This window comes from Pteropus medius, unplaced genomic scaffold (assembly GCF_902729225.1).
Source record: "Pteropus medius unplaced genomic scaffold, Ma_sr-lr_union100, whole genome shotgun sequence".
Taxonomy (NCBI): domain Eukaryota; kingdom Metazoa; phylum Chordata; class Mammalia; order Chiroptera; family Pteropodidae; genus Pteropus; species Pteropus medius.
The window spans coordinates 20486800-20499914 of record NW_024349797.1 but is presented as its reverse complement, the minus strand read 5'-3'; the positions used below and the strand labels follow the sequence as shown (position 1 = coordinate 20499914).

General features: G+C 36.8%; 1 pseudogene; it reads right to left on the bottom strand.

The window, feature by feature from the left end:
• Positions 1 to 3944: 3944 nt before the first annotated feature.
• Positions 3945 to 4063, bottom strand: LOC120619857 (uncharacterized; annotated as a pseudogene).
• Between the last annotated feature and the right edge of the window lie 9052 nt (positions 4064 to 13115).

Genomic DNA, 13115 nt, shown 5'->3' with positions numbered 1-13115 from the left:
CTCCGCCCTTAGAAGAGCCTTTTGGTGGGTTTAACTCTGCTGTCGCCACATTGACATTCTGAATAATTTTGAACAAGATACCTCGCAAATTACGTGGCCAGTCCCACTTTGATCAGGAGAATGCAAGATGCTTTGATTGACAGTCCTAACAAGATTGCATACAGTGGTGATTAGGTAAGTTCCTAAAGCATTTTGAGGGGATGCTGTCATACGAAGGAGGACGTGAATGGCAGACGGGAGTCAAAAGCAATAGATGTTCATGACATTCCACATCTTGTCAGCCCAATCTTTCCTCTGTACATACAATTTTACATCGCACCAATTCCGCCCAAATTTCATTGACCAGAAGTTGTCACAGAACCCAACTCAACTGCAAAAGAGGCTGAAAAATGAAATACTCAGGTTGCAAAAATGAGGTTAATGAGCATCTGTGTCTCAGCCGCAGCCTATTTGCCTATCATCATAAGCCACCCCAAATTATATGCTATGTATCGTATATTACATATTGAAGAATGATTGTCAATGAGTGTGAAAAGAATGGTAGTTGAGAACAAGAATGAACAGAAAAAATAAAATAAAAAAAATAAAATAAAATAACATAAGAGCCTTGTACAAACACATGAGATCAACTTGCTTTTAAATGAGGCTTTTCGTTGGCATATCTTCTTGTATTTGAGGTAGAAATTAATTAAAGATAGTTATTAAAATTGAAAATAAAACCTCTCAGTAGGTGAATAAATGATCAACCAGACACATCTGAGAAAAGAACAAATGAATCGGAAGACTGAACCGATGAAGTCTTCTAGATCTAGCCCACAGAAGTAGCAATAAAAACTATTACAGGCATGGAAAGTATAGAAGAGAGCTTAAGAAAATTTGAAGGCAGAAGAAAGCATTTCAGCACATGACTAATAGAATGGAAAATATAGAAAAGATAGCAAGTATGAAAGAAATAGCAATTATGAGGGAAATGAAGAAGCATGGAATATAGAATGAGAAGCTTCAACAGAAATCCAATAGTATGCAAATTATTAACCTAGAAACTCTGAAAGAGAACTTGCAAGTCCTAGAAGATAGAAAATGAATCTCCATCATATGCTGAGATAGAGAAACTGGGGTAAAAGACAGCAAGGTGACACTTAAAACAATAATAGCTGGAAAAATTTCCAAAGTGCAGGAAACCCCGTTAAGCTTCACACTTGGAGACTTTATAGTGAAACAGCAGAATATCAGCAAGAGAGAAAAATCCTAAAGGCCACCAGAGAATAAAACATAGATTACTTTTAATAGAACGCGTATCAGATTATTAGCCAAATTCTCACGAACAACGACATATGCCGAAAAGAAATAGAATATCTTTGAAGTTGAGAGGAAATAATTGTGAACCTATAATTCTATATTCAACCAAAATATAATCTAAGGGTGAGGATTATGAAGATATTTTTAGGTAAACCAGAAAACAGAATAGAAACTACATGCCGATGCTCCCTAACATAATTATGAAATATATTATATAAAAGAGAAAAACATGCCAGAAGGAAGGAGAGGGATGCAAAATAAACAATATCAAAATTTAAGGATAAACACTAAAATGATAGAATGCATAGTTTCTGAACCAGCAGTAGAAAAGAAAAGGAACGTAAAAAGCTTGACCAATGCAGCCAAAGAAATTAAAGAATAAAAACAAAAGAGGCAGAAAGAAAGCAAGAAGGTGGAGAGAAGTTCCTGTGTATTTCTAATCACAATAAATGTAAATAGGTTAAACTCACAATTAGAAGACAGAGACTCCAGATTAGATTAAAAATAGACGAATATATGATGATTATAATAGACATACTTGAAGAAATTCAGAGGATGTTTGGAAATTAAGGTATATAGAGAAGACATGCTAGGTATTTACTATCCAAAAGGGAGCTAGTGTTCTTAATAACGGACAAAATAGAATCTAATATGAATAGCATTACAATTAATATTTAAATTTAAGAGGGCTATTTCATATTGATAAAAGGAAGAATCCACCAAGATGACATAACAATAATTAATTTGTATGTACCTCATTTATATAGCATCGAAATAGAAAGAGCAACAAATGAAAAAAACAATCGCTAAGATTTGTGACAATGATAGAAAGTTTAGTACCCATTTCCCAGAAAATAATTCATCAGACTAATAAAGAACAATAAATATACAGAAAAACAAACTTGGCCTCGCAGAAAATATATAGAACTTTCCTCTTCAGAGAACATACATTATTTTCAAGCACAATTGAATATTTATCAAAAAATGGTAGTGTATTAGACCATTAAGGAAGTCATAATAGGTTTCAAATAATAACCATTATACAAACCACATCTTCTGACCTAAATGAAATAAGATAAAATATCAAAAATAAAAAGAGACTTATTTCCCATGCACTAGAAAATATTAAATATAAGCTATAACTTCTAAATAATCGATGAGTTAAAGAGAAAATCATAAAGAAAATGATGAAATATATAGAACTGAATTATAATGAAATCATAGATAATAGCTTGAGAGATGCAGATCAGTTTGTATTTAGAGGAAAATCAATAGTCTCATGTGCATTTATTAGGAAATAACAGAGTCTGAAAATAAATGAGTCACGTGTGCAATTTAAGAAGTTACAGAAAGAACAGCTCCCCCGCCCCCAAACAGTCTCCTGCGAGAAGATCAGATGTAGAAATAGTCAGTGCAGTTGGATTCATCATCTGATTAGGTTTATCTAAATCCATTGTGCCCTCTAAATTCATCAGAATTTTGCATTGATTGAAACCATAGAATTGAATATGGGTGTGATTAGGATTATCACCTGTATATCTATCAAATATTTGATGATCGCAATTCTCCCAGGGATATGGTATTTTTATTTTGACATAATTTCAAACTTACAGAAGAATTGCAAGATAGTACAAAGAACTAAACCATTCGAAACGAGGTTGCCAATATTCTGTCCCATCACTGTTGAAGATTTTAGTGTGTATTTCCTAAAAGAAAAAGAATATCCTTGCACACAACTAAAATACAACTATCAGAATCAGAAAACCATTTTTGATACATTACTACCATCCACCCATAGACCCCATTCAATTTTGCCAATTGTCCTCATAATGTCCTATATTAGCAAAAGGATCCATGATCATTTGTTATATTTAATTGTCATAACTCTTTAATTTCCTTAAGATTGGAACAGTTTCTCAATGCTTCCTTGACTTTCATGACCTGCACATTTCAGAGGATTATAGACCCATTATTTTGTATAATGTCTTCAATTATGGATCTGTCTGATTAGCTTCAGGATATTCATCTTTGTCAGGAATGTCACAGAGGTGACGCTCTGTTCATCTGTTTTCATACTGTATTAATCTATTTGGGCTGCCATAACAAAATACCATAGACTGGGTGACTTAAACAGAAGACATTTATTTCTTACAGTCCCGAAGTCTGGAAGTCCAAGATCAAAGTTCTGGCCAGTTTGGTTCCTTGGCTTGCAGCTGGATGCCCCCTCGCTGTACCCTCTGGTGTCTCTTCCTTTTCTTATAGAGACGCCAGCTCTATCAAATTAAGGCCTTACGCTCATTTAATTTTTATCAATTCCCTGTAAGCCTTATCTCCAAATACAGGGGTTAGGGCTTCAACATATAGATTTTTCGGGGACGCGAACATTTTATCCATAACATCCAACTTCTACATATCTCCCCTAACCCAGTGTAATGGCTTTTTTCCTGGCTTCCTTGCCTTCATCCTCCATCCAGCAGTTCAAAACACATACTATCAAGTATATAATTTTGAGTCCCATTACTGGCTTTGTAAACATACATTTATTTATTTATTTGTTTGTTTATTTTTAAGGCGAGGCAACCCTTAGTTGACCTCACAGATTGCAAGGAACTTGTCAGCTTACAATCCCCTTATTTATTTTTTTACATCTACAGCACCTGGTCTTCCAAGGTGGTCTCCCATCCAAGTACTAACCAGGCCCGACCCTGCTTAGCTTCCGAGATCAGGCAGGATTGGGCTTGTTTAGAGTAGCATGGCTGTAGACTGGCTTTGTAAACTTTTATCACTGCTGGTATCTATCAAGCTTCTCTACTGTAAAGTTCTTTTTTCTCTTTTTGTAATTAATAAGTATTTGGGGGGAGGGAAGTACGTAGAACCTATGTAAAATATCCCACTCATCAAATATTTATTATAAGTTTTATCATCTACTGATGTTTCTTGGCTGAATTACTACTGTGATGGCTGCCAAATGGTGATTTTCTAATTCTATCATTCCTTGTATATTTATTAGTTGGCATGCTACTTTAAGGAAAAAGCTTTCCTTTCTCCCCATCTATTTATTTTTTATTCACAGGAGAGTAGACACAAGGATTCTATTTTATTCAATGGATGTAATCTGTTCGTATTATTATTTGTATTCGTTCTCAAATTGCCCCTTATTTGGTCTTTCCATGAAGGAATAATTGATACTAGACTAGCTCCTCCAACATAAACAACTAGAACATTATACAAAGAATGTAAAACAACATTTTCAGGCATTTGACAACAGGCAGAGTAGGACTGTGATCATTAGAAGAAGTAAAACAAACAACATAAGCCCTATGGTTACCCCAACTTTCTCCCTGGAGGAATTTTAGGACCCTGATGCAAGAAAGGGGAACTCAAGCTGAGCACAGCAGAATTGGTGAGGTAAGGCAATGAAAATCACAGTTTAAGGAAAAAGGAGATGGTTAGAAATCGTGGAGCAGAGCACCAGAGAAAAAGTAGCTGCATAGCGAATGATGTCCAGAAGTTTTCAGGAATCTCATGAGTCTTTGATTTAATGCTGATCTATAAATGCACAGGGTGAGACTCCACCAGGTTGGGCAAAGAAAACCATGGGAGAAAAAACAATTACTATAGAGTGGTAAGCCCAAAAATTACCGGAACTCACACAGAATTGTGAATCATTCAAGTTCTGACTAACCAGAGTGGAAGGACTTTGTTTAATACTGGGGAATTCAGTATAGACCCCAGAAACGGTGTACCTTAAAAAGAGGGCTAAATGAACCATAGTAAAAAATCAACTACAGACTTACCTCAACAAGCCTTCCTAACAAGCTTCAAAAGGTTAATGTCGATCTGCAAGTAAATTAACAGCCTGCCAGAACAAAACTCAACACTATTTGATGAAAGAAAACAAAATCCAGCCACTCTAGCTATAATGTCCAGTATCCAGTAAAAAAATGACTAGACATGTGATAAGGCAGGAAAAATGTGGCCCATAACCTGGAGAACAAAATCAATAGACACTCCAATGGCAAAGGTAACGGAATTACCAGGCAAGAAGTATGTAAAAACTCTATAAATATGTTCAAGAATATGAATTTAATGAGGAGAGAAATAGAAACTATAAAAAAGAAGCAAATGGATCTTCTAGACTGAAAAGTTGAGTCTATGAATTTAAAAAAATCATTAGATCAGCTGTAAAGTATACTAGAAACTGCAGGTTGAAGACATAGTCATAAAAACTATCCAAAATGAAGACCAGAAAGTAAAGGTGGAAAAAATGAAGTTTTAGTGACTTATGCACAACAGCATGATGTCCAATTTATATATGAAATAATAGTCAAAATCTCCCCAAATGTAAAAAATATGAAACCATATATTTATAAATCTCAATGACTCCCAAGCAAGATAAATAAAATGTGGTTTCAAGGCACTTCATAATTAAATTTCTCAAAACCAATGACAAAGAAGAAAATCCTAAAAGCCTCCAGAGGAAAAAAATTTTATATATAGGACAACAGAGATTTAAAAAAAATGGCTCTGCCTTCTTTCAGAAACGATACAAGCCAAGAGATACTATAGCGAAATCTTTCAAGTGTTAAAAAGAGAAAAAACCCACAATGCTCCAGCCACCGGCCACCTAGAATTTTATATCCAGCAAATATCCTTCAAAAGTGAAGGTGAAATAAAAACATTTCAGACTGACAAAAGCTGAGAAAATTTGTCACCAGCAGATCTGTACTAACTGTAATAAATGTTAAACCAAGTTTTTCAGACTGAGAGAAAATGATTCTGTGTCAAAACCTGAATTTGCAGAAAAGAATGAAGTGTCAGAAACATGAAATACAATATATGGAAAGGTATTTGTTCTCACTTACATTTTTAAGAAAAGATAAGTGACTGTTTAAATAAAAATAACAACAATATACTGTGGGACTTATACACAGAAGTGAAATGTATGGCAACAATAGTACAAAAGATATAGGTAGGGAAATGGAAGCATACCGTTACAACGTTCTTACATTACGTTCAAAAGTACATGAGACTGCCTGAGGGGAGGCGGTGATTGGTTAAATATGCATATCGTAAGCTCTAGAAAAACTAAGAAAAAAATCAAAGCGGTATAGAAAATAAGCTTATCGAATTGATAAAATAGAATACTAAAAACACTCAATTAACCCAAAAGAGGCATGAAAACAGAGGTAAAGGAACAGAGAATAGATAGGGCAAATATGAAAGAAGTAGCGATATAGTGGATTAAAATCTAACCACATCATTATGTTAATTGTAAATGGATTAAATAGTCCAATTAAAAGACAGATCTCTTACAGTAGATTAAAAAAACAGCATCCAATATATGCTGTATATAAGAAGTATACTTTAAACATAAAGAAATATATAGACAAAAGTCAAAGGATGTAAAAGGTATATACAATAAAAGCCTAATCCCAAGAAAGCTGGAGAGATATATTAGTATCAGAGAAAACAGACTTCAAACAAAAGGATATTACCAAAAATAAGGAGTGACATTTGCAAATTATAAATGGCCAATTCGTCAAAAAGACATAGCAGTTTGAAACGTGTAAGAACCTAAAAACAGAACTTTCAAGTACGCGAAGAAGAAAACGAACAGAATTGAAATGAGAAATTGACAAATCTATAACGTTCGTTGAAGATTTTCGACACTCTTTTCTCACTAATTAATAGAACAGAAAATAAATTAGTAAGCAAGAAAAGACTTGAACAACACCATCAACCTACTTGACCTAACCGACGTTTACAGACTACTCCACACAACTGGAGAGAAAAAAATACCTCATTTTAAGTGTATCTTTCATTATGATAGCCCGTATGGTGGCCCACAAAATACATCTCAGTAAGTCAAAAAAGATTACAATCAACAGAGTATATGCTCTGACCACAAGAAAACTAAGTGAGAATAAAATTATAAAAATAAATCTGGAAAATCTCCAAATATTTGGAAGTTAAACGGGACACTTTAAAATAATTCATAGATCAAAGAAGAATAATAAGGGAAATTAAACAACATTTTTCATGGAAGTAAAATAAAAACATACACATCAAAATTTGTGATGTTCATTTATTTTAGAGGGAAATGTTTATCTTTAAATGCTTATATTAGAAAAGAGGAAACGCTTAAAATAAATGACCTGAGGTTCCATGTTAAGAAATTAGGAAAAGAAGAGCAATTAAAAACCAAGGCGATTAGTAATGGGGAAATAAAAAAGATAAGAACGGCAATTATTGAAATTGCAAATAGAAAAACAATGGAGAGATTGGTGAGACCCAAAGTTTATTCTTTCAAAAGTTGTTTAGTTTGATAAGTCTCTGGAATGACATCAGAAAAGGGCACTTCTGAATGTGTACCAATATCAGCAATAAAATAGAGGATGTCACCGCAAATTACGCAGACATTAAAAGGATACTAAGAAACCATCATGAAAATCTCTAGGTCACTAATTTCAACAACTTAGAATGGACCAGTTCCTCGAAAGACACAATTATCAGACGCAAGAACAAAACAGAAAATATCAATAATCCTCTATCTATTAAAATTAAATGAACAGTTAAAGACCTTCCCACAGTGGAACCTCACGCCCAGTAGGTTTAACTGGTGAATTCTATCAAACATCTAATGAAAAAATAATCATTGCAATATTATGTTAATTGCTCAGAAAATGGAGGAAAACGTAACATCTCTTGACTGATGTTGTGACGTCGTGATACAAAGACATACAAAAATATTACAGACTAATTTACCTCCTGAATATTGAGGGGAGATCCTTAACAACATATTATCAAATAAAACCCAACAATATCAACCGGATATTAATATGGAAGTTTAGTTTGACATTCGAAAACAATCAGTGTAATTCACAGTCTTACCAGAAAAAAGTAGGAAAATCATATTATTATTTCACAGATGCATAAAAATCATTTGACAATATTTGACATGCATAGATTATCAAAACTATCATAAACCTAAGAAAAAGAGAAGCTATCTTAACACGATAAAAGGCATCTATCAAAACATACAGCAAACACCATACTTTATAGTAAAGGACTAAGTGCTTCTTCTCTAAGATCTGGAAAAGGCAAGAATGATCATTCTTACCACTTCTTTTCACTGGCTGAAGTGTCTAGCCAGTGCAACAAAAAGAAATAAAAGGCATAAACATTGAAAACAAAAAATAAAATGACCTTTATTTACAGATAACATAATTACGTGCATAGAAAACCATAATGAATCTGCATAAATACTACAAGGTGAAGATTTTGCAAACTTGCTTCATACTAGGTCCATACGCAAACGTCTACTGTATTTCTAATACTAGCAAGAATAATGGGAAATATAAAATAGTAATAAATTTAACAAAAGTGATACTGAAAACTATAAGACCCTTCTGAAGGAAATTAAAGAAGACCCAACTATATGGAGAGAAACACTAAATAATAGAGAGACACATTGCAATAGTCAACACCGTCACGATATCTGAAAGGCTATTTCCTTCCCTGACAGTACTTCCAACACCAAATGTGTTACGGGTTTTCTAGAGCAATTTTCCCAACTCTCCAACATCAACTGGGTATCAAACAATTCAATTCGATTCTGACACCAACTCCTGGAGTTAGTGCAGACCCCGCAGGCTAGAGGCTCAGTGCCACAAGACTGTCCCCACTTCAGATGCCAGTTGCAAATGGGATGTCCAGGCTACTCATATTCTGCCCAGCCAACTACAAATTCGGGGGTTTCTGCCATCTCTTCTCAGGTTTTACAATTAGCTAAAATGACTTACAGAACTCGGGAAAAGGCTTTACTTACATGTACTGGTTTATTATAAAGGATACACCTCAAGAACAGTCAGATGGAAGCACCGCATAGGGCGGGGCATAGGGCGGAATGCAGAGCTACCTTCCCGACACACTGATGTTTTCACCAACCCGGAAGCTCAATCTCCAGCCTCCCTTCCTCTCCCCGGAGGTCAGTGAGTGGGGGTGGGGCAGAACTGTAACTCTCTAATCACTTGGCCTTTCTGGTGACCAGTCCCATCCCGAGGCTCTCTAGAGGTTCCACCCAAAGTTCACTCACTAGGATAAACTCAGGTGTGATCGAAAGGGGCTTGTCCCGAATACCAAAAGTCACTCTAATCACTCAGAACATTCCAAGGGTTTTAAGAGGTCCATGACAGGAATCAGGCACCCAAACAAATATGTTCCCTATTATTCTGCAATGTTATTTCTACCCAAATGAATTTATAGATTTCGTGTAATTCCGATCAATATATCAGCCGGTTTCAGATCCAGAGGACCTATCCTACCTAATTTCAAAGTGTGTAATACAGAACTACACTATTCAAGTCAGCGTGAGAGCAGACGTACAGATTAATGGAGCACAACCACACACATATGATTGATTGATTTTTAACCAAGGGGCAAAGGTAATTTCATGGGAAGAGGATAATCTTTTCAGCAGATGATTCTGGAACAACTGAATATCCACATGGAAAGAAATGAGGTTTGACTCCATCCCAACTAGATTATTTGCTTTAGCACAAAGACTTAAATGATAAATCTTCCGAAGAAAATACGGGACAATGCATTTTCGACCTTGGGGCAGGTGATGGGTGCTGAAGACACAGACTGCATGAACCAGAAAATAAAATTTGATAAAATAAACTGCAACAACATCAAAAACTTATGCTCTTTAAAAGACACCATTAAGAAAATAGGAATCATGTTTCAACTGGCAGAATATATTTGCAATCCATACATTTGGCAAAGAATTTGTATCCAGAAAGATTCTTACAACTTAATATTAAGACAAACACCAATAAATAGGTGCAAAAATTTGAATGAGATCTGTACAAAAAAGCTGTATGAACGGCCAATAAGGCCATGAAAAGATGCTCAACACCCTTAGCCATCAGGAAATTCAAATTAAAACCATAGTAAGATGCCACTATATACCTACTAGAATGGCTAAAATGAAGAAAGGCTAAATGTAAGTATTGGTGAGGATAGGGAACAATCGAGACTCTCTGACATTGCTGGAGGGAATGTAAAATGGTATAATCATTCTGGAGAACCGCAAAAGTTTATTAGAAAGTTAAAATATAATCTTATTATACAACTCAGGAATTCCTCTCCTAGGTATGACTTTAGAGAAATAAATACATATATTCGTACAAAGATGCGTATATGAATATTCAAACAAACGTTATTCATAATATCCAGAAACTAAAGATAACATATCTATCAAAGAGTGAGTAGATAAACCAATTGTATTTTTCAAAATTAGAAAAATACCAGCAGTAAAAATGGACAAATTCCTGATATGCACAGTAATATGGATGAATCTCAGACACTTTGTCCTAGCCAAAGAAGGCAGACACCAAAAATACATACTGTATGATTCCATTAATATGAAGTTCTAGAAAAGACAGAATTAATCCACAGTGACGAAAATAAGATCGGTGGTTGTCTCTGGGGAGGGATGAATTAAGAAAGGACCTGACAGAATTTTGGGGGTGATGAGAATGCTCTGTATCTGATTAAAACAGTGGCCACGTGGTTGTATATATTTAGATATTTATCAAAACTCATTCAACTGTAATTAAAACAGGAGCATTTTACTGTATATAAATTATATCAGAATAAAGTTGATTAATTTTTCTGTTGGTCAATGAGCGCCTCTATAAGTTTGTCTCTGTTCTTACACTTTCTCATGTCCCACCCCTGGAATCGTACAATTCTCTAAGGAGTCCTTGTTCCTCTGAATGGAGAATGATATTTAGAAACCAAGATCTGAGCCCTAAGTGTGCTCATTGCTACTGGGTGTCACTGCTCTCAGGCCCTCTCGGTGGACACCTGCAAACACACATTCAATATTCTAATATTGAAAACCATGAGGCCAAACCAACAGTTCCAATCCTAATCCAGCCTGTTTCGTGCCAGGCCTTGCGTCTTCCCTTTGAGAATTCTGAATCTGATAACGTAATCAACGTTTCACCTCTACGTGTCATTGGCTGTGAGGTTCCCACTCTGAACATACATCAGCATCCTCTCGGCCAGAATCCCACCTCAATGTACCCTCCTTTTTCTTGAGGTTCTTTTACCCGAAGATTCACTCTCTGCCGCCGATTTCTATGTTGGCGAAGGTTCTTTGTTTTCAAATCACGTTTCAAATTCGGACTAGCTTGAGCAAAAAAGGCATTTACTGGAAGCCCGAGTAGTTCACAGAATCCAAAGAATCTAAATTGAGAACAATAAGGAACTGGAGACATTCTAGGCATCTCAGAGGCAGAGCCACATAGCCTTCTCGTCAGAGGAGCACCCATGGGATGAGCCAGAACCAGCGGCCACCGTTCTCTGTCGTATGCCCAGGTGAGGGGCTGACTGCCTGTCTTGGGTCGTGTACCCGTGTCTTTGCTGGCGGAGGTCAGGGCACCCTGACCGACTCCCCCGAGGCTATGCCATGGGAGTGAGGCATGGCCGAGAAGGCAGACAGGAAGGGTGGGTGCTCAGTGGGCAAAATGACAGACACTCACGAAGAAAAGCCTTTCAGTTTCCTGACCCCAGTGCCTGAGACGCCCTTTGAATTGCGGGCTTAGTTTCAGCTTAAGGTTTTATCTCGCATTTCATTTCCTCAGAAGGTCCTCCCTCAATCCCCCTTCTTCGGGCCCCTTCTCTGACAGCGCTGTTTATTTCCTCAGAAATAACGATCATCTCCACCTGCCTTGTGGCTCTGCTGCTCCCTGGGGCAGCCCCGCCCCTGTGAGAATGCAAACCCTCGCCAAGGACATCCACCTGGTTCATCTCCGTCTTCCTAAAACCCAGAACCTCGGCCGCGTATAGATGATGCTCAAAGGATATCTGTTGACTACGCGAACACGTGAGGGCCTGGGGCGCATCCATGGATTCCAACTAAGTCCACGTCTTCCTAACTGCGTGCCGACTTCTGTCTGCAGGGAGGACAAAGGAGAAAAAGCTGTAAGAACACGACAGACCAAACCCTCTCTCCCAAGGAAACACGCATTCATTCAGGATCTGAAAGGGAGGGACATGGCTGACGCCAGCCGAAAGGGTTAAAGAAGAACTGGCAGGGGAAGCCAGTTAAACTTGTTTTTTTTCTTTCTTTCTTTTTTTTTTTTTTGCAGGAGGCCTAAGTTTGCAGTCTGCAGAGCTATCTGCAGAGCTGTGAAAAGAAGCCAGAGGCTTGCTGACAAAAGACCGAAGCCCTGGTATCTCTTTTGTTTTCACCCAAGTCTGTGGCCACTGACATCCTTCTTTTACACCACGGGTGGATAATAAGCCCCCTTCTCAGGAATCGAAAAGCTCTTATACATTTTAATGTGACCTTAGCGAGCGCTTTTCAGAAATCACAGGCCCATCTGACTACACTTGAGGTTGAATTGAGCTAATGGTATTCACCTCATCTTTAGATGCAAAATTGGAAGATAAAAAGACCTTGATGTGAAAAGGGGTGGCGAGGAGGGGGTGGATGCGGGTTGTGGGAGGTGGAAGGGGGGAGCAGATTAGAGATACTGCTTAAAAATCTTGTGATTGCTGTTGATAACGAAATGTCTCCGCTTTCTAAATCCCTCATGTGCTCCAGAGATGTCCTTATGCTTTTATTTTTAATGATAGGAATCTTTTTATTCTCAGACCAGGGAAATTTGAATGTTGCTGCATGTGTGGTCAGGAGATACACTGACCTTTAGCAAGTTTTATTTTTTTAAAAATCGGATGGAACAGTTATTGCAATATTCAGCCCTGTAAGGAGAGAGAGCAAGAGAGAGCGAGAGAGC